At 40.6% G+C, this 23,457-nt stretch overlaps 1 protein-coding gene across 3 annotated transcripts in view; it reads left to right on the forward strand.

Annotated features, from left to right (window-relative positions):
* il1rapl2 (interleukin 1 receptor accessory protein-like 2) overlaps positions 1 to 23,457 on the forward strand; it is a 487,862-nt gene that overhangs the window by 351,206 nt on the left and 113,199 nt on the right. The window lies entirely within an intron of this gene.

Raw genomic sequence — 23,457 nt, forward strand, 5'->3', positions numbered from 1 at the left:
GAAAAAGTTTCTGAGAGAAAGGTGTCAGAATACACAGTGCATCACAGTTTGCTTTGTGTGGGACTGTGTCGCCTATACTGACCCCTCTGTACTGCCAACAAAGGGCACTTGAGCATCAGAACTGGACCATGGAGCAATGGAAAAAGATTACCTGGTCTGATGAATCACCTTTTCTTTTAGATCACGTGGGTGACCAGATGCATGTGGTTTGGTTACCTGGGGAACACTTGGTACTATGAGAAGAAGGCAAATCAGTAGAAGCAGTCTGTTTTGTGCAGTGTTCTGCTTAGAAACCTTGGGTCCTGCCATTGCTGCAGATCATGTGCACCCTTTCATAGAAACAGTATTCCCTGATGCCTGTAGCCTATTCCAGAAGGATAAAGCGCCCTGCCACAAAGCAGAAATGGTTCAGGAATGCTTTGAGGAGCACAACAAGTTTGATGTGTAGACTTGGCCTTCAAGTCCCCCAAATCTAAATCCAGTTGAGCATCTGTGGGATGTACTGGACAAACAAGTCCGATCCATGGAGGCCCCACCTTGTAACTTACCAGTCAGTTGTTAACATCTTGGTGCTAAATACCAGAGCACACCTCTGAAGGTGTGCTCTGGTTACATAAAAGGTAACATTTTGTTACATAAAAGGTAACAATGTAACATGTCTGCGGAGAAACACCTGCAGCTTAACAGCTGGCAGCAGCCCACAGTACAACTTTCTTGCATCCCGGCATTTTTAAAAGGATTTTAGTGGTCACATCTGCTGCTGCTCTGTAAACTATTTATAGGATAATATTTATTATTTTAGTTATTTTACTGTGACTCCCACCACTGATGTATACAACTTAAACGTTTTATGTGGGCGTGTGTGTCTTATCAGTGTTTCTTATTTCTCTTTGTCACTTCTCAGCATGTATTGATCCGTGCTGCTCAGATTCAAGAGAGAAAGAATAATAAGAGTGGAAGAAAACAAGAGGCCCACACTGAAAAACAGACTGAAAGAGAGCGAGTCCACGTGTGTGTCTGTGGACGGTCTTTTCACCTGCACTCATCCACGTGTTGTTTCCCATCATTATCCCAGACACAGCCAGCGAGAAATTCTGACATCTATTCAATAAACTGTCAGCACAATCAGCATCGATATGTTAGAAGTTTTAGAAGCAGATGTTAGAAGCAGAGACAGAGGCAGCTGTTTATCTGACACAACCCCTGAAATATTCCACTACAGTGTACAGAGCGCTGAACTGGCTGCAGCTTTCCCTGCAGACAGTTTCATTTCTCCAAGGTTTCTTTTTTCTCCTCTTCTTATTCTCTTTTTTTAATCAATCATATCATCTGATACTGAACCAAACTTTACTCTGTTTTATTCTAGTAATTTAACATTAAGGAAAAAGATTAGTTAGGAGTCTCAGTGCTCTTTTTCTTTGTCAGATACAATTAATCTGTACATTTTCTACTTACCCAGCATGCTTTTTTTGGTCAGAGGATAAACGTTAAAGCTTAGATTGAGCAGTCACAAGGTGTATTCAAAGTAACTGCTATGAGCTACGTAATTGAGTGTAATTGGTCCCATGCTCTTGCAGCATAAACCCAAACATGACTTTATCAGTCTTATAAATAACTAAATTCGAGTTGACAGCATCTATAAAAACTAGAGAACAGAGGAGAAAGGAAACCAAATTAAATCTACACTAATGTGGGACTAAATCCATCCTCCCTGTGTTATCATTTCAGCTGTGGTGAAAATGTTAAGGGTCCACATTTAGAAATTTGGCATATTTGTTCATGTCTCCAGAATGTCTTATGCTCAGTAGTGCCAGGCTTTCTAAATCAAGTTGCATCTTTAGTAAATAAGGTATTTATTTGTTTTTAAACAGTAAAGGAAAAAGTTTAACAATGCAAGGATACAAAATACACAAAACAAGCGGGAGAGGAATAAAACACATAATAATAAGAATAAAACAATCAAATTAAAAATGCACAAGTCAAAGGTAAATAAATTATAAATAAACCTTATCAGTAAAGTTAAAGATGAATAAATTTCAATTAATGCATTGTGACAGGAAACAAGAAACCAAGTTATAACTAACAGACAAGAGATGGTGAAACTGAGACTAAAGGAAAAAAATATGAATATGAATAAAAGAAACTGAGTGGAATATGAAATAAAAATAAAAAATCATGAGCTGAGGAAAAAACATGAGGAAAACATCAAAAATACAAAAACAGTGAACTTGACAAAAACAGTGAGGCAGTAGCTTTGCATACTGTTGTTTCTCTTCTGCCATCAGCGTCAGAGCTGGATCATTTTCACTGCAATCACCAGGCCTGGACAATGGCTAATACCTGGGTGTCTCAGGGTTTTTTTCTACATCACGGATTGCTGTAACACATCCTCAGGGCCCATGTGTAATGATCTTTTCACTTACTCTCAGGTGAAATGTAAAAAGAAAATGTGGAAGAGCGAGTAAAGTTTTAACAGACTTTGCCATTAGTGCTCAGTCTTCTGTCTGTGGTTGCTGTGGCCACCCCTGGCCAGCTCTTGGCTCCGCCCCTGCATATGAACATCTTCTAAACGTGAATAAGTTTCACATCTAGTTTTCACTGAGTGCAGCTGCACCTCAGCCTCCTTCACAGATTCTCTCGTAAAAAATATTTTTTTCATCTTTATTCCAATCCTGTGTCTGTAACTGTGGTTTGATGAATTGTGGATGACCAGAAGTGTTTTACCACATTTATTCTATCTTTCTTCCATCTGGAAGTCAGGAAGAATAAAGTACAAACCTGCTGTGTGAAGTGAGGATCCAATGGTCTGTGACTGATCCAAAGCTTACATTTCACTTCAAACAATAAAAAGAAAACGAACGAAAAGCTGAAACTGAGATCTTATTTGTCTTGTGCTTCTCTGCATCTAGACATAGGTGATAGATAGGTGTTTCATGATTTGGTTCAGTGGATGAGCTACCACTAAGTATTTCCCAGTATATTAGCCTGAAATGTACAAGTGAAGATAAAGGCAGATGGGACAGGACTTGCTCTCCACCAGACTTATAGTCATGTGAAAAAGAAAGTTTGTTTCAAAGGAAAATGTGCAGTCTTGTGTTTTGGCAGTTTCCTGGTCTGGAGTGTTCAGGTGTGTGTACACACAATGCCACAATCTTCCCAGGTGTGGAAATCCTTGCACAGCCACATATTGTTGTTTGAGCAGTAATAGGCACTGTGTAGTAGCGGTATGATTCACCTATCTCTCACTCATGTTAAGAAGCATGGGTAGGATTTGTTCATTTAATATATGTCAGGGACTTAATGAGTGGCTACACAGAAGGTCCGGGCTTTTAAATAACAGCTGGTAACACAAATAATTAAGAAAATATGGCAATTTATTGGTTAATTATATAAATCTATCCCACACACAAAATAAGCTCGTGGCCAGTGTTGGTCAAGTAACTAATTACTGATTACTTCCCCCAAAAAGTAATCCCGTTACTTTACTGATTACTTATTTTCAAAAGTAATCAATTACTTAGTTACTTAATTACTTTTTAAAAACACGATTTACAACATGAATAGGTGATAAAGTGATAGATCTTTCAGCCCAATTCTACTTTTTCTGCATAATCCATCATACAAAATGTAATCAAATGGAAAAGTCCCTTTTTAAAACTTGTTTTATCAGTTTTAATCTTTTAACTTTATGCATCAAGCAAAAATGTAATTATATGCACCATTCTCTGACTGGAAGAAATTTGTTTAATATTTAAACCTATTTTCTGCACATTCCAGCACATAAAATATATATATTTTTTGTGTGTGTTTACACTCAGTCTTTCAAATAGATGCAAGTAAAACAGAGCAGAAAATAAATAAAGTCAAAGACAAACTTAAAGTAAGGTCAGTACTTCCACGCTTTAAACGCTGCACGCTCATACTCTCTCCCGCACTCAATATATGATCCATTGTTGATCTGCACACAGCTGTTGTCACGAACGTCGCACTCGCTTACGTCACTGTCATGAGACATTCTCGCAAAAAATCACGGTTTTAGTAACGCAGTAACGCAGCGTTCCTACGGGAAAGTAACGGTGATCTAATTACCGTTTTCGCAATAGTAATCCCTTACTTTACTCGTTACTTGAAAAAAGTAATCGGATTACAGTAACGCTCGTGACATATTGAGTAAGTGATGAGAGAAAATAGTGTCACATTACAGATATACACACACTAATGCAAACAAAAAGTCACACAAGCTTGTGACATTTCAGAGACTGGCCTTTCTGACCGTGTGTGATATACAAAGTGTCATGAGTGTTTAAGAGTGTGCTAAATCCAGGGTAGCATATTGCATTAATAAGTGTCAGCATAAAGAGCTAGTCGGGCCTCTGGCTTGGTTTTACTATTCGTTCTGAAAGAGAAAACAGTCGTCAAAGGTTACACTCAGACAGCTGAACTCGTATGAGCATTATTACAGCATTTTCAGCTGTATTTGTGAGGATTTCTATGAATGTGGGTGGGCAGCACAGAACTTTCTCATGTTTTTATTTGAGGAAAGGTGCATGAATGCTTCAACACATACAGAAACTTATTTACACAACCACTTTAACTGCTTATATTAATCATGGATCAAAGAATATCCATACTGCTTGGCACTGACAGAAGGCAATAACTCGAATAACCACTTGATGAGCAGGTGAGCCTCTGTGAATCCAAAACATCCTGCAGATGGGCTACAGCAGCAGAAGAGCACACCTAGTGCTGATCCTGTCAGATAAGAAAGGAAACAGAGGCTAAAGTTCACACAGACTCACCAACATCGGGCAATGGAAGATTAAGAAAAAGTTGCCTGAACTGATGAATCTTGATTTATGCTGTGACGTCATATTCATAGGGTCAGATTGATGCAGATTGATTATGTTTGTCTCTTTTAATCAGTCACAGCCACAGAACTTATGGACAAAACTTCTATGCGTAGCCAAGTGGCAGAAGCCTTTCACTTGGGTGGTCTCAGAATCTCATCTCTGCTTTTCACGGATGATGTGGTTCTGTTGGCTTCATTGGGTGATGGCCTCCAGTTTACACTGGAACAGTTCACAGCGGAGTGTGAAGCAGTGGGAATGAGAATCAGCACTGTCCCCACTCTAGGTCATGGACGAGTTCCTGCCTCAAGTGGAGGAGTTTAAGTATCTCGGGGTCTTGAGCAGGAGATTGACAGACAGATTGGTGCTGCAGCCACAGCGATGCAGACGCTGTACCGGTCTGTTGTGGTGAAGAGAGAGCTGAGTGTAAAAGTAAAGCTCTCAATTTACTGGTTGATCTACGTCCCTACCCTCACCTATGGTCACGAGATGTGGGTATTGACCAAAAGAATGAAACTGCGGAAACAAGCAGCGGAAATGAGCTTCCTCCAAAGGGTGGCTGGCCTCTCCCTTAGAGATAGGGTGAGAAATTCAGCCATCCAGGAGGGGCTCAGAGTAGAGCCGCTGCTCCTCCACATCAAATGGAGCCAGTTGAGGTGGTTTGGGCATCTGATAGGGATGCTCCCTGGGCGCCTCCTGGGTGAGGTGTTCCAGGCATGTCCCCCCCGGGAGGAGGCCCCGGGGCAGACCCAGGACACGCTGGAGAGATTATATCTCTCGATTGGCCTGGGAACGCATTGGTTCCCCCAGACAAGCTGGAGGAGGTGGCTGGGGAAAGGGAGGTCTGGGCTTCTCTGCTTGGGCTGCTGCCCCCGCGACCCGGCCCCGGACACAAGAAAGAAAATGGACGGATAGATTTGTCTCTTTTAATTGTCAGTTTCAGCTGACAACGTCTGGACTTTGGGTTGTATGTGTTAGCTTTATTCCTTTCACATGGCTACTCTTCTCTCATCCTGTCCTAGAAGCCAGAGGGAAAGATGTTAATTCATTCATATAGCATAATTGGAAGATCTGAGCAATCACATGCTTGTGTTCATGTTTAAGGAATGTGTGTATGAACTCACAAAGAAGTTCACTAACAGCCAAGATTTTCCCGAAGCATTCGATTTTAAAGACCATAAGCAAACAAGCCTTCCCACAGACTGCTTAACATCCCCACAAGCAGATTATTAATTCATCACGTTAATGTCATAATATTCACTTCTTTTTCCAACCTTGGCACTAGCGCAGCGGCCTTCATGTTTTGAGGCAGTTTACCAACAATCCTACAATCCTTCTGTCCAAACGAGCTGTGCGAAGTGTCACAGATGATTGACTGTTTTCACTGAGCCTTTCTATAAAGACCAGACCTGAAAGAAATAACTTTATAACATCCTCCCTTAATCCTTCAAGGTGAAGTTACTGTAAAATCTACTGCAAATAATGAGACAAATCAGAGGAAAACTAAGAAAAAAAACTCTTTTGTTAAAAAATGGAGTAAACCTCTCGGAAAATGTAGGAATCCAGGAATTCAAATAAAAAATAAAAAGCTTGTTTCCAAACTAGCAGAGCAAGAAATTCATTATTTGAGGGAGAAATTGGCTCCAAGAGTACAGCCAGTTTTATAGTTTCTTAACCAAATCTCACAATAGTCTCAATTTCTTTCATTTTTATGCCTTTTTTCCCGTTTCCCATCTTACGTCCTGAACTTTTACTTCCTCCTTTTTCTCTCTTATCATTCTTTTTATTCTTTTTTCCTATCATCCACCCTTCTCTCTCTTCTTCTATCATTTCCTTCACCCTTTCTCCTCACCCGCATCCTTTGTGTATTTTCCTCCATCCTCATTTTCTCTCATTCTGCCTCATCTTCCTCTTCCTCTCTCCCCTCCTCCTCCATCTCATCTGTCTCTTGCTGAGAGTCTGCGTCAGGGCAGATAAATGTTGGACAGATGTTATGTAGAAGTCTCGCCCTAGGTGGCTTTACTAAATAAGAGAGTGTGTGTGTGTGTGTGTGTGTGTGTGTGTGTCGCCTTGGTTGTCCTCAGCCAAATAAGAGGAGAAAAAAAATGCCTCAAGTTGTTTCCAGTACATGCCCCATGCCGGCCTCAGCGCTGTGTGTCTGTGACACTTAGAGGCTGTTTTCTAGTCTTTAGCGGTGTGATGCTCAGATTTAAAAAAAGCATTACCTTCAGAGTGCACAACAGATTTCCTGATGCTCTTCTGACATTGCATACATTTGGGAACAGGAACATTTGGGGTTTGTTTTGTTTTTTCTTTCTTTGATTGCTTCACTTGATTTCTTTTTACTTTTTATGTTTCTTCCCCCGTGGACAGCAGGACAGAAAAAAAGAGAAAAACAATGAATGAAGAGGAAGATGGGTTTTCCTTCCTGCTCCAGCTCTGCTGGTGGTCAACTTTTCACGCTCTCTTTTTATCTGTTAGAGCAACATTTACCACTTTGGTATGATTAGCATTGCTAAGGACAAACATCCGTGTAGAGTAATGGAAATGGATTTGGTAAGTGGACTGGCTGATTGAATGGCTCGGTCAGTGACTGACAAGCTGAGAAAATGAGAGACTGACTAATTGAGTAAATTGCTAAATGACTGAGTCACTGACCAGCTGTTTGTTTACTTACTGACTTAGAGGCTGAGTAACCGATAGACTGACTAAGCTTCCATCCAACACTGCCTGCTGAAGAAGCGTGGGAAGATTTCAGTGTCTGGGATTGACACACGCTTATTGACAGTAGAGTAAATCGTTATTCACAAGCACCTTTCTAACCTTACTGAGCACTTCAATCAATTTTACACTGCAGTTGTCATTCAGCCTTTTGCTCTATTTTCTGAAAAAGCTAATAGTTAATTACATATGAAGTTCTGTACACACACACACACACACACACACACACACACACACACACACACACACACTATTCATATAGAATTTTATTTCGAACATGCAAATATAATTTAAATAACAAGAGAAAAAAACAAAACTTAAAAATCATCAAGTTTTCATGTATATATCTATGTCAACAGCATGTGTGTGCTCGAAAGGATGAAGTTTACATTTTTCCTGTTCCTACCACCTTATTTCAAATTTCATTGCTTACAAATCCATATCCAGAATTTAACATTATTTGCTTCATATATGTTTAACTATGTGCAGGTTTAACACACTGAACATACACAAAGAAAACTAATAAATAACATTTTCAGCACGTAAACCAAAACAACAACAAACTACATTTTTACATAAACTAATCACCCTGTGTTTAACACCCGTTTAATCTCTGAGCTTATTTAATATCTATGTGACAAACACCTTAATGAACACTTAAGCTTGGGTTACACTGGCCTTGATATTATTGTGGGGACATCTCAGCGACATAATGCTTTCCCTAGCCGCTTACCCTAATCAAAAACGAACGCCTAACCTAAACCTAACCATAACCATAACTAAAACCACATTTTGAGTCTCAGAAATGCCTTCAAACTTCTGGGGAACAGGATTTTGGTCCGCATAAGGGCTGTTGGTCCCCGCAAGGATAGTAAACCACTACAGCAGTCCCCAACCTTTTTTGCGCCATGGACCAGTTTATGGCCGATGATATTTTCACAGGCTGGCCTTTAAGGTGTCGTAGATAAATAAAACAAATCAAAACCAGTACTGGTCCCCCCAAAAAAGAAGATGTATTCATAGCGCACGGGAAAAGACCCAGGGAAACAGAGTTAACGATAAAAAATGATTTTAAAAAAACGATAAAAACCGACAAACCAACCGCTGAACTACTATACAAAAATATTAATACATGTACACACAACACACCAAATCCATATCACTCTAAAACTAAAAAAAATTTAAATTACCAGTTACCTTGAACCTCGATGAAGTCGACCCACCTTCTAATTAGTTGATGAAGCCTCTGTGTTTGCTATTCAGAGAGACAGTCTTGCTTTATGTTGATTGATTGTATTTAATGAATAAGTGAGCTGTTATTTTGTATTATTTATGAACTGAAGCAAATGATTGGCTGATAGAAGAACTGGAAAGTGTAAGGATGTTATTTTGATGCGTACCACCTACCTAAGCATTTTTTGCAGACCATGTACACCTTTTCTTGGAAACAGTATTCCCTGATAGCTGTGCTCGCTTTCAGGAATGCTTTGAAGAGCGTAACAATAAATTTGAGGTGCAGACTTGGCCTCTGAATTCCCCAAATCTCAATCTAATGGAGCATCTGTCAAATGTGATGGATAAACAAGTCCAATCCATGGAGGCCCCACCTCTGAACTTACAGGACTGTCGCTAACATCTCAGTGGCAGATACCACAGCACACCTGCAGGGGTCTAGTGGAGTCCAAGCCTCGATGGGTCAGGGGGGACTAACACCATATTAGACTGGTGGTCTTATTCATGCACCCACTTTTGGCCTGTTTTATCATTTCCTTCACATCGTATCTTTTCTTGAATACATTTCACATCAGTCTGCATTAACCCCTGGGTGAAAACAGTCCCCGGAAAATGCACAGTTGTTCCCTGTTTAATTGTTTACTCATGGTTCTCAGCTGTTTAAGCACATCCCCCCAATAAATCGGGACAACACTTGGAGAAGAACAAGCATGTTGTTGGGATTTTCATGGGATTTTACCCACACTGACAGAGGCTTCTGAGTTCTGCAGGTGTTTTTGATCACCATGTTAAATTACTGGGTGTTACTGCACAGAATTGCAAGATGCATATGACTCACTGCATGACTACATGAAGGAGTAAGAAGCTGAACATGTCTACTTCTTATTAGGTTTAGTTTTCACATCTTCATGAAGCAGATGATGATGATTTTATGGCTAGATTTGACAGTACTGAAATTATAAACATCTCTTTTCCTCCGCCTGTTTCCTGATAATAAAATGTGATTGTGTTAAAGAAAATTGGAGATAGAACGACTTTAAATTTGCTCTCTCTAGTGATTTTCTAGTAGCTCCTCTTTAGAAGTAAAGTCTGGTAGAGGCCTATTTTCTTGCAAAAATATGCACCGCAATATCAATACCTTTTTGAAATTCATTCCAGCACTATCTTTATATGGCCTTCACACAGCCTTGAGTTTCTGCCGGTAATGCAAAACACCGCTGTTTGATTGATGAACTCTGGACAGTGTGTAAGCCTGCCTCTTTTTCCTGTCTCCATGTCTGCCATCACTGCAGTGCACAGAAAAATAAGCTGTTGTGTTTGGGAAAAGTGAGTGACAGCAGGCAGCAAACAGCCAGACACCAGCTGAGATCTGATTCACTGAGATCAACAAACTCTGCCTCTGCTGCTGTAATGTGCTCTGTTTCACACTGTCAGAGAGTGACAGCTTTACTGACTGACTGGCTGACAGATTGGCTGAGTGACCGTTTAACTTTCTTTTCTTTACTTTGCTCTCTTTTTCTTTCTTTGAGCAACATTTAGCCTTACTGGCCTGCATAAACACAACCAGGCTGTCTATACTCAAACAGCGTTAAGTAATAGTAGAAAAAGGCCTTTAGGGCTATCACACGTAATATTGTAACACTAATTTCCCCAAACACCCCGACTTAAAAAAAAAGGTAATTCATTTGCCCACAAACACACATACAGAGAGAACTCGCAGAGGAAGACCCGCCCCCACAAACATAACAGTGTATGAACAGAGAATAAACGCTTCTATACATACACATAGACACAGCAATATGAGCATGGAAACACACATGTGCAATAAGGGCTATTATGAGTTAATTACTTTCCTTAACCTAAATCAATCACTCCTAAAGAAGTAGTGCGTGTGCTTGTGTGTGCCTGCAAGCTATTAGAGCCAAGACACGAAAATCTGAGCATCTATGTGTGCACCTTCCCTGTGGCACAGCAGCATTGACCCCTATTAAAGTGTATTAATAGACAAGCTAACTGTTCAGCATTAGAATCTAAGAACTTATAGCCAAGATAATATTGTATTAAGACTGCATGTTTGTGTATATGTACACATTTGCACAGGCAAGGTTATCTGAGCTAGCTTCAGGCTGAAATGGAGATTTCCTTGTCAAGAATTCGTGATTCATTTTCTTTCTCATTACCCTGCACTGTAACGCTGTTATGCAGATGGAGTTACCTTCTGGGTCCAACATTTGAAAGTTTTTACTTTAAGTTTCCTGTATATTATAAAGCATCACACAAATTTGCTCGTGTTTTACATCACCAGCTTTTACTGATACACAGCTAACCCATGGAAGAGGGTCTGCTATTTTACCTCTATTTGAAAAAAGGCAAAAACACTGAGCCTGTACCTGAAGCTAGTAGACATGTCATTTTACAAAACACCCAACACCTCTGCAGGTTGGACAGGTTCATTATGTCAGTGGAAACTTATTACAAAGCTGTCAAAGATCGGAACAAGAACAAAAAGTACCCTTTAGAGTGTGTGTGTGTGTGTGTGTGTGTGTGTATATATATATATATATATATATATGTGTATATGTATATGTGTATATGTATATATGTCAGTATGGACCATGAATAATTGAGGGGCAGTTCTAAAGGCAAAAGAATCAACCCAGCACTGGCCACGTGTACCTAATTATGTGGCGGGTGCGAATGCTAAAGTAGGTTAAGATAGTGAACATACAAAATACGACACCTGCAGATTCAACAAACACACATTTATATCCAAACCAGAACTGGGGCATGGAATAGGTCATTGATCACAGACTATGAGACTTCAGCATTACATACTGTGTTTATTGCACCACAGAACATGCAGCGTTTAATAGTCTGATGAAGAGCAGGTGTTCTCGAAGCATTATACTTTGAGCAGTGCAGTAGATGAGCAGCATGCAGCCGCAGGGTTTGGGATTTTTTTGCATAACATTTTTATTGCAAACCAGGTAAAAATATAAATCCTTTAAATTGAATCTTTTTCACATTTTGTAGGAAAACAAAGAGAAACTACAGTTTATCATAGAGACAAAATTACAGCTACAGCCATTAAATATACTTAATGGGGACTCACTTTACTGACTAGGCAATACATTTTATATATATAACAGTAGTAATAAATGCCTATTATTTATTTTGTTGCATACATTTGTCACCCTTCCAGTTTTACAGGGTGAAAATATGCCTGCAATCTGGGAAAATCCATCTCGCTTTTAAAGTAATGCAATTATTAGGTTTCTCCTAATTCAAAAAATTGAGGTTGTTCTTAGATTACCAGAAACCCAACAAATTGTGCAGTATTTGTGTCGTGTACATGTAATAATTTACCAGCATGTTTTCATTGTTTGCCAGCGTGCTGAAACAGTGTTTCACTCTCCAGGTCAAAGTGACACAAAAAACATGAAAAATAGACAATATATAGTGTGTTGGCACGGTAACATTTTTACCTAGGTATTTATTTATTATTAGCTACAATGGCACCTACTCAGATTATTAATATAATTAATGTTTGAATATCAACTTTTATATTGTCTGTCAATAAGTCACATTTCATTCAGTGTCACAAACTTTGAATCTGCATATTGAAATGTTAAGTTTGAATTGCACAATATTCTATTTATTTTATTATGTTTCTTGCTTCTGGCGTGGACTAAGCATGGCCTGAATTGCCGTTGCCCCAAGTAATATATTAGGAATGTAGATAAGTGATTAATCTTTAATCATAAATCACAATATCAGTTTTTAATTATCAAAATTGAGAATAAAATCTTTATATGATCTTTATATTTTACTGATACTGCTGAAGTTCTTTTCTGTTCTGCCATTTTTTCATTTATCATATTACCTTAAATATTTCCACTAAATTTATGATCAATAGTCATTATAATAGTGAAAGGAATCTCAGGCGTGTTATTACTTAGACCAAAAACACTGGAAGCTAAATTACACATCCACAAGAATCAACATGTAAACACAACGTATCTGAAATAATGAGCACAACAACGCTGAATGAGGAATTTGAAGGTGAACAGCGAGACTCAGATGCTTGCTCTGTCAAACTCTGAGCTACGAGTTAGTCTTTTACTTTTTCTTTCTTTTCTTGTGAGCTGAACGTCTTTGTTATCCGTCCCCCCAGTGGCGATGGAGGCACATTGTTGCCAAATGATCGCTTAGGCCCCCTCCACCTCCCTAATCTGCAATATGTTCAGTTTGGCATGTCTGCTAATATTTGATACCTCTGGGGCACCTCAAAGACACACACACGTACACACGTACACACAGATCTGCAATATGCTCCATTTGGCAGATTGCCTCATAATTGGTACCTTTTGCACTTGTCGCTCGTACGCACAAACAAATGCAGACACACAGGTGTATGAGGAACGCTGTGAATTTCATTCATAAAAAAGAAGTAGCATGTAAGGATCGTTATATTGGTGGAAAACAAAACTCCGTTTCTGAGCTTTGATGAGAATTTGCTTCATTCAAATTTGATCTTGGGAACAGAGGCGATCCCTCACAATCGACACAAACACCCCGGCTTTCTGCTTGGCAGAGCGAGACACAGGCAGGCGGGCAGGCGGGCGGGCAGGTGTAATGTGCCATATGTTGACTTGGTTAAAAGTGCAGCCCTCTTGTGGTCTCATTATAGTATCCAGGTAGATTTTTCTTAGAGTCTTGCTGTTTCTCACACACATTAATACACACATTATTTGTATCAACACAATGTGTGTCAGGAGGCGTTTAGCTGCATATCACCACTGAAAGACTGACTGGAAACAGAGCGTGCAAGCAACATCGGGGATGCAGTCTGAGTTGTATTTCTCATTGACAGGATCTGTAAAGTGCAACTTTGCTGCTGAGTCAGCACACACACACACACACACACACACACACACACACACATAAGTACACGCTGCATCTTTTGGGTGAGTAGACAAGTATGCACACAAGCGCATACACATTAAAACAGTGTAACTCGGGTTTTCTTTTTGATTATCTTTAAATGAATTCAACAAGCATCCACAGCTACACGATATCCTTTGTCAAAGTAACTTTCATATTTTTGAGAAGGCAATAAAACAGGCAGGACGTGTTTGGCTCCCATTAGGTGAGTTCACTCTGGCAGGTTAGCTGTTTGATGGTCAGGTTTGGTTTGGATACCCATCGATCCAAACCAGCCAGCAGCAGGATCTGAAAAGAATGAGCCCATATTGTGCAAAAGCAGAAGATGTCAACCAGACCACTAACGCTGTGACATTATTTTTCCAGTATTTAGTTTCTCACAGCACTAGTTTTAATATACTAGACGGCACAGAATATATAGAACGTGAAAGCCACACTGTCAGCGCTTAGTTGATAAGGATGAAAATATGAATTCAGACATGGCATGAATGGGGCCCTGCATAATTGTTAAAGAGAGAAATGGTCCCCTCATTATCTGATGAGGCTGTGGTTAGCTTTGACCAGACTGTGCATGACTTTGGCTCTGTTACACTCAGCCAGGTTTGGCCTCTGTGTAAAGACAATACAAACACTGGTGGGAAGCCAGCAGCTCAAAAGACTGTGTCTCAGTGCCACTTGTATATTAGGCCATGGCAAAGTTTTACCTGTTTTCCAGCCAGTAAAGTCAACTCAAACTTTGTGTGGCACAATTACAAGTCAACATTGTAAAAGGCAGATAAGCGAGACACAATGTGACGCCTGAAACCAACAACACACAAACTTTTGGAAACTGGCAAACCTCAGTATGAGGATGTAGACACGCTCTCTGTGGTGGAATAAGGCAAAAGTATTTTGCACTGTAGCTGTAAATGTCACTTCCTCTGCTTTTGTTAACCAAAACAAAACGAGGTCAACAAGAACAGACAAGCAGAAAGAAACCCTGTAACGCTGATTTGACTTTTCAGTCGTGCTGAGATAAGCAAAGGTGTTTCAAATTCAAATCACTGTAATTTGGATTAGTCTCGCAATACATCATCATTCAAACTATATGATATCTGACATGTTGCACAATGTTTTATTTAAATGAATTAATTCATTTAAAGTTAAACAACAAAGAGAAACTGCCTCCCATTGTCATGCTTCTGAGTCTTTGACCCAGTGTTTTGTGTTTATTGGTTAATTTATATTCTCAGCAAAAAAAAAATTCTGTCACAACTTCACCTGCTTCCAAGGTGCACGAAGGGGATGAAGGAATTCACAAAGCAGGAACTCCAGCAACACTTGAGGGAAGATGAACAACTTTAATAATTCTCATTGCCCTGATGAAGGCCACAAGCCGAAACGCGTTGGTCAATTATTAAAGTTGTTCATCTTCCCTCAAGTGTTGCTGGAGTTCCTGCTTTGTTAATTTATATTCTTGCAGTGTTGTCATTCGTGGGTTTCTGCTCGTGTTTATTCTTAGTTAGTTTAGGTTTCTGTTACTTTGCCTTCCCTGTGTTCCTCGTCTAATCACGCTTGTCTCCATGTTCCCTCTGTCTCCCCAGTCAGTTGTGTCTCATGTCTCAGTGTCAAGTCTGCGTCTTTGTGAATGTCTCCTGTTTCACTTCAACGGTCCCTGTGCCAGTGTATCTAGTTTTGCCTCCCTTATCTCATTATGTCTTGATTAGTTCCAGCTGTGTTTCCCTTTTCCTCATTACTTCCTTGTGTATTTAAGCCCCGTGTCTTCCTTTGCCCTTTATCGCTTACATTGCATAAAATTGTTTATATAATCTGCACAGTAATATAGCATTTTTTTCATATAATAGCCCAGCAGAACTTATTCAAATAGATTATCTTGAAGTAGTGAAAAAACCATACACTGACTTTTTTTAAAAGCAAGTTTTTCCCTTATTGTATGCAGTGGAACAGTGGTGAACCTTCCCAGGATTGGCCAGCTAATCAAAAATAGTGATTGGATGATCCCCACGACTTTTGTGAAAAAGTTCTCTGGACTGACAACTTTTTGGATGGTTTCTGTCCCGTTACATCTGGTGTAAAACTAACACTAGATTTCATATAAAGAACATCATATCAGCAGTCAACATGGTGGTAGTGCGATGGTCTGGGGCTGCTTTGCCGCTTCGTGACCCGGATGAGCTTTAATTGACGTAAACATTAATTCTGATCTCTACGAGAAAATCCTGAAGGACAACAGTAGTTCATTAGTTCATGCCCTGAAGCTCAAGCACACTTGTGTTATGATCAGTCAATGATCAAAAACACACCAGCAAGTCCACCACTGAAAGGCTAAAAAAACTAAAACAAATGCTTTGGCATGACCTTAAACCAGTCATCCATGCTCAGAAACCCTCTTACATGCAAAGAGGAGTGATCCAAAGTTCTTCCACAGTGATGTGAAAGACTCATTGGCAATAATCACCAACACTTGATTGCAGTAGTTTCCGCCAACGGTGGCTCAAGCAGTTATTAGGTTTCGGGGGCAATTATTTTTCACATAGGGCCGCTGAAATGCACTTCATTAATTGATCATCAGTGAGCGTAAGGACCTCTATGAAAGCATTTTATAGAAGTTTTTCTGGCTTGTTGTTCCGGAAGATTAAGAAGTGTGTGTGGATAAAATATTTCCAGGAGTGGGCGCCCGAGTACAGAGCCTCGCAAGGGACATGGGAGAAAAAAAAATTAAGATGAACTTTTGCGAGATCTCGCAAAATAGACTGCAACCTTCGCAGGTCGAATTTGAAGGCCAAGTCGGTGTATCCTTCGTGACGCAACCTATCCCAGAATTCATAGTGCAGCCCAGCCAATTCGTTTCCAACAATGGCGGCAGCGACTTAATTTTAATATTACTCTCTCTGGGTCACAAAATGAACTTTTAAGACATTTTCAGCCATGAATGTAGCTGTGTAAACTTCGAATATCTGCTTGGTTTATCAAGACATCACATATTTGCAAAAGTGCTCTGACGTTTTCTGAAAAGTCTGTTACCCACCATCTCGAAGCTAACAACAACAACAACAACAACAAACATTATTTATATAGCAGATTTAAAAACCAGTGGTGTAACAAAGTGCTTAACACGCAAGAGAGTAGGATGAAGTAACAGGGAAGGATGAGGGCTATGGCAAGGTACCAAAACATGCTAGCAGGTTGAATGGCATTAAAACACAAAAGCAAAAGAATTGCATATAAAAGCATAAAATAAAACTAAGTGTAAAGGATAAAACAGCCAAAAAATGATTAAAAGTAATTAGGACTAATCCGAGATAAGAATAAGCATTAAGCTAACTAACAAGCAAGCGTTAACTGCTAGAAAAGGCGAGGCTAAATAAGTGGGTTTTTAACTGCGATTTGAAGGATTGAATGGAGTCGGACTCGCGTATAGCGATGGGGAGGTTATTCCATAAATCCGGTGCAGCCAAGGCAAAGGCGCGGTCACCTCTAGTCTTCAGCCGAGATCTCGGCAGTACCAAGAGTGACTGGGAAGATGATCTTAATGCTCTAGTAGGACTGTATGATCTAAGCAGCTCAATGAGGTAGCTTGGCGCTATATTGTTAATAATTCGGAAGGTAAGCAGCAGGATTTTGAATTGAATGCGATAATTAACGGGAAGCCAATGCAGATCAGCAAGGACAGGGGTAATAGAGACACGGCGCCCACTACCAGTAAGGAGACGAGCAGCCACGTTCTGAACAATTTGGAGTCTATGGAGAAGAGTTGAGTTAAGACCGAAGTAAAGGGAGTTGCAATAATCCAACCTAGATGTCACGAAGGCATTGATAAGCTTTTTAAGGTGCCTATGCGGGACATAATGTCTGGCCTTGCTAATAAGACGCAATTGATGGAAGCAAGATTTAACAATAGAAGACACTTGTTTGTTGAATTTAAAAGAGCTATCCAAAAATACACCCAGGTCACTAACGGTGTCGGTGAGGAAACTGTTAAAGGAACCGAGGGCGTCACGGAGTTGGCCACGGGAGGTCCAGGCTCACTACAGCCCGGGGGGAACACCGCACTCCCGGCACATTGTACCTTGACCTCCCAGTTGGCTTCGAGCAGGTGGCCTCTGAAGGATGCGGCCAAAACATTTGCAAGATCTCGCAAAACTTTTGCCTCAATTAGCATGCTTAATATTGAAGTTCATGACAGTAAAATTTGAAAAAAATTGAACAAATATGTTTTTTTGGGGGGAAAGGATGCCGAGAGAAAGCATCTTCACTCTGAAAAGGGAGCGTGAGAGAGAGAGATATTATTTTAATATTATTATTTATTTTGCACATAAATATCTGAAATCAGAGTGTCAGTCAGAGTGATGCTTCATTAGGCTCCTACAAAAAGTTTATTTGCTCACGTCTTCATAGCTAGTAAACACACTGCAGCAGTCCTGAGGGCAGCAGCCACACAAAGCCTGAACAAACAAGTCCTACATCTCCTGCTAAGTACCAGCGTCCCTCTCAGACATCGCAGTGGTCTTCAGACCTCCTTGTCCTGGAGCTGTGGAGCAATACGGGGACTGAGCCCTAGAGAAGAGGCTCACTTTAGAGCTAATCCACTGAGGCAAAATCCAGTGGGGAGGTTTCTCTGGTGCTAATGGGATGTTGGAATGATGAGCGTGCTGCCTGTCACTTCATTTCCTCAGCAAAATCATCATCTGTGTTCACTGGAGCATGGTGAAAATTGGCACCCTAAAGGCAGAATATAAAGCTTGACAGAGAGCCATCTTTTGTCCTTCTCGTGTTGTTTAAGGGCAAAACATAATCTCAAGTGTCTTTACCTCAGAGGCAGTTGAGATTAGTCCTAAACAGACAATCTTGCTTTTGTTGTTTGTTTGTTTTACTTCAATCACGGCGTTGTGGTTCGCCAGTTTAGGACTGACCAGGGCCCTGTTTCAGGAAGCCGGTTTAGTGGAAAAACTGAGGAAGTATACGCTGAGTTAACGAAAACTCTGGGTTTTCGGTTTCACAAAGCGAGTTCAGCTGCAGCCTGAGTGAGTCACTATGACGACACACGCCGTGAAGCTAACCTGCCCCCTAGCAGGTTTACGACAACTAACCCTGACTGTCTCCGCCCCTTTGTCGGAAACCTGACAGTAGGAAGTGTCAGACATGGCGTGTCCCTTCCTTGAAGAGCCAGTAGATCGTGAAGCCCAAATTCTCCGCAGAGCTCTCCGCCGGGAGAGAGTGATTAGAGCGCGTTTGGACATTTTATCATTTCCTGATGATTTCCTGTGCGAACGTTACCGTTTCTCAGCACAATCTATAAGTTATTTGAATAACATCCTCAGGCCATATATTACGCATGTGACACATCGCGGACATGCTCTCAGTTCTGTACATATTATTTGTATTGCACTTCGGTTTTTTGCAAACGGGAGCTTTCTGTATAATATTGGTGACGCTGAGCACGTTTCCAAGGCTACCGTCTGTCGGGCAGTCAGGAATGTTACAGTTGCACTGAAACGTCTCCTGTACACGTTTGTGGTGTTCCCCGGTCATAGACCCACAAGATTCATCAAAGAGGGATGCCACAAAATTGCAGGTATCAGGATGACCAAAACGTAATTTATGGTGTGGTGATACTTGAACTACTACTTAAATTGCACATTTATTTTCAGGGTTCCCAGGCGTGATTGGCTGTATAGATGGCACTCACATTCCAGTCATTGCTCCTTTAGTAAATGAAGGAGACTATGTGAACAGGAAGTCTTTCCACAGCATTAATGTACAGGTACATAGTTCCCTGTAGCATGTCAAACTAACAAATTATTTCATTATAGTAATGGATGCTAATTTGTGTTCTCTGCACTGTGAAGATCATATATGATGCTGCCAACATTATCACAAATGTGGAAGCCAAGTGGCCAGGCTCTGTCCATGACTCACAAATATTCCGTGAATGTACACTGAGCACAAAATTTGGACATGGTGAGTTGAGAATACTTTAAAATATATAAAGACCAATTGCTTCAGGGACATTTGAACTGAAGTGTATCCTTCTGTCTTAGGAGAGTTCACTGGCTACTTGCTTGGTGATAGGGGGTATCCATGTTTACCCTATTTGCTTACCCCTTACCCTGACCCTGAACCGGGCCCACAGCAGCGATATAATCTGGCTAATTGCAGGACAAGAGCCAGAATTGAAATGACTATCGGAATGCTTAAGGCCCGGTTCCAGTGCCTGCAAAGACTCAGGGTCACCCCAGAAAGGGCATGTGACATTATTGTGGCATGTGTGATTCTTCACAACATTGCCACAATTAGAGGAGAACACTGTCCTTCTGAACCAAACATCAGCAGTGATCCAAACCATGAACATCCTGACCCTCCCACGGACATACAAGATGGAAGAGCAGTCAGAGACACCATATGTCACAATCATTTCTTTTGACCCATCACCTCAACATGTTGAAAGAAGAATAAACAGATTTTTTGTTCAACTGGCTTTATTGGTCGCCTGTATTTCCTGTACACAAAGTATTAAAAGATGTAAACCTCATAAAGTGTCTCTGTTGCTTCCTCCTCTGTAACAGCTGTCAATGTTTCTTCATTATTTTCCTGTAGTAAAGAAATAAACAACATTGCTGTTCTACTGTAAACTCATATAATCTGTGGAGTATTACTCACAACTGCATGTTGGTCTGGCTCAACAGGAGGCTGCACCAGATGCAGTACACCACCACCATCAACTGATAGAATATAAGGTTTATACAGGTCACTTATAACTTACAAGGGACCAAATGGCAATTAACAAACATACCAATCACCTTACACTTCATTGTCATTATGCTCTCAAAGACAACCAAGACTGAGGGAAGGCAAGATCAGTCGGAAAATAACTTCACTACAAAATAATCCATTATGGTAAAGAGTTTATCAAATGAATGTGTCGCACTGCAAAGGTGACTGTGAAGAAAGGATGTATGCACATCATGTATTATTTTGAATTTACCCCTTATGTAGGCACTTGTGTCTTGCGGGGTTATTGACTCAGAGGATGTCCCCGCAGAGATGCCTTCGGCCACAGGGCGCCCACTGTTTTGGCTGAGGGCCAACTGCTCAGCCTCTGTGAGTGGTGGTGGTGGAGGACCCCCACCTGTTTTTCGGGCCTCCGCTTTTTTTCTGTTGGCTATAACGGGCCACATTTGAGCATACAGAGTAAGCAAATATGTACTTGTAATGTGCTCAGATAATTTCAATAAGTGCTTACAGAAGGAAAATTAATGTAGCCTCTAACTGCAATTGATTTACATGGGACAAACAGACCAAGCACTATGGCTCATAATACAATTACACCTTACCTGTTTGGACTATATTTTTATATTTCATTTTTACTTGCTGCCAGGAACGTTTGGGGCCTGTTGGGTTGCACCTGCGCTCACATCACAAAATAAAATGTATAAAATAACAAATAAAATAACATATGATAAAATAACGTGTTAAATGGGTGGAAATCCCTAGATCGATGTTTATATTAACACTCACGCATTGACTCTGTCGGCTATGTTTTGCCATGCATGCTCCCTGTCTTTCGCAGCTGTGGCTGTGTTACTTTTTTCCGCGGAATTTGCGTGTTATCGGCATATGCTGCCATCAGAATTTCGGCCTCAAGCGCTGTAAAATACATTGATCACGCCTTCTTTCCCTCCGTCTCCATGGTGACTCGCTTAATCTGTGCTCCGCTTATCAGGGCTTTATGTATCCTCGTCCGCGCGCTTCACTTGGGGTTAAAGCAACTCCGCGTTGACTGAACTAATTGTTATCAGCCTTTCTGAAACCGAATATTCCGAGTTGGACAGTTCGGGGTTACTCAACCCTGCGTATCGTTTTTCACTCTGAGTTTTCTAAACCGGCTTCCTGAAACAGGGCCCCGCAAACAAATGGACAAAGAAAGAGTAAAGCAGTACTGAGTCCAAGAACCTTTGTGTTACAGCGTGTGGAAGATCTTTTTGAAGTGTGTGCCGTGCAGCGATTCCTTCTTTGTGTGTCTGCTGCTTCCAGCATCACAATTACAAAAAACTACAAAAACTGCTTTCACAGTGTCACACATGTGTATGCAAAGATGTGTGTCTGATACAGTGTGAGGATGGGACGCTATTACTTCCAGTATAATATGCTAACCAGTCATATGCCTCCCTTAGAATATTTTTAACTGGAATAACTCCCACTGTTGGAACTTCAGGTTCAGGTGATGGTTATGATACCATGTTCTCGACTGCAGTGATCGGGTTTTCTGTCAGAAGTTCAGCTTCAAATTAACATAAATTATCAAATTAAACAATCACATGGACTCAATGCAGTTAGGCATGTACAAATGTCAGGATGAGCAGCTGACGTTCAAAGTGAGCATCAGAATGTGGAAGAAAGGTGACCATTTTGAACATGATTTGGTTTTTGGAACCAGCGTATTTCAGAAACTGCTGATCTGCTGGGATTTTCCTGCAGAACCATATTTAGAGTTTACAGAGAGCAGTCTTAAACTGAGAAAACACTGAGTGAGCGGCACTTCTCTGGGGGAAAATGACATGTTGATGCAGAGGTCAGAGGAGAATGACCCGTCTGCTTCCAGCTGATAGGGAGCCAATTATTCAAACAACCACTCATTATACCCAAGGTATGCAGAAGATCAGATGAGATAGAACTGCAGGAGACCTAAATGGAGGAAATTTAGGATACTTGTGCTCAGAAAAATATGAGATAAGTGGAAAAACATTCCCATGGTCTGATTTTCTGCTGCTACATTCAGATGGTAGGGTCTGAATTTGGTGCAAGTAAATATGAAAGACTGCATTCATTGTGGCTTCTATCAATGGTTCAGACTGCTGTTGGTGGTGCAATGGTGGTCTTAGTACCAACTTAGCATCATCTTTATGCTACAGCCTAACAAAGTGTTGGTGCAATCCAATGGAACACCGTGAGGATGTGATGGGACAGGAGATTTTCATCATATTGTAGATTTGCAGCTGACTAACCTGTGTGGTGCTATCATCTCAATATGAACCAAAACTTCTGAGGACTGTTTCTATCAGCTTGTTGAAGCTACAGTATTAAAATGAAACCAGTTCTGGAGGTACAAGCAGGTCCAACCTGGTACTAGCAAAGTGTGACGACAGATCTAAGACCCCTGTCATTGTGTCCTTCGTGCTCTTTTCATGGAGTTAAAGCTATCCAATAAAGCTGCCAGAATCTATGTTACACCACCTTAGAGCCTTTTAATAAAACTCTTTCATAATTTCTGTCTGCTTGTAATGAATATTGTTAGATTATTTGCCCATGTCTTGCCTCTGTCTATTCTTTTTTTTTTACATAACTGTTTTCTTTCTCCCTGTAGCATCTTTCTCCATTTCTTTCTGTCTCTGAGCATACAGATAAGTGAATATGAAACAGACGACATTATATTTCCCAGTCCTTTGCAAACACAAATCTTACACCCCTCGGCTAAGCAATGAATATTTTCTCTGTGTTTTACACTCCTTGTTTTTGAGCACACACACACACACATCTACGCGCGCGCACACACACACACACACACACATGCACTATTCAATTCCATTACAAAGAGCACTGTCATCAGTTTCTCACTTTCGCAGTAGTGATTCCTTCATATTGTTTTAGGAGCATGTTTAGCACTTTTTGCCACGCAGATGCTGGAGGATCTGGGATGTACTGTAATGACTCT

The sequence above is a fragment of the Copadichromis virginalis genome, linkage group LG2 (genome assembly GCF_057382275.1).
Source record: "Copadichromis virginalis isolate Kocher_CV1m ecotype Utaka linkage group LG2, C_Virginalis_male_GT1.1, whole genome shotgun sequence".
Lineage (NCBI taxonomy): Eukaryota > Metazoa > Chordata > Actinopteri > Cichliformes > Cichlidae > Copadichromis > Copadichromis virginalis.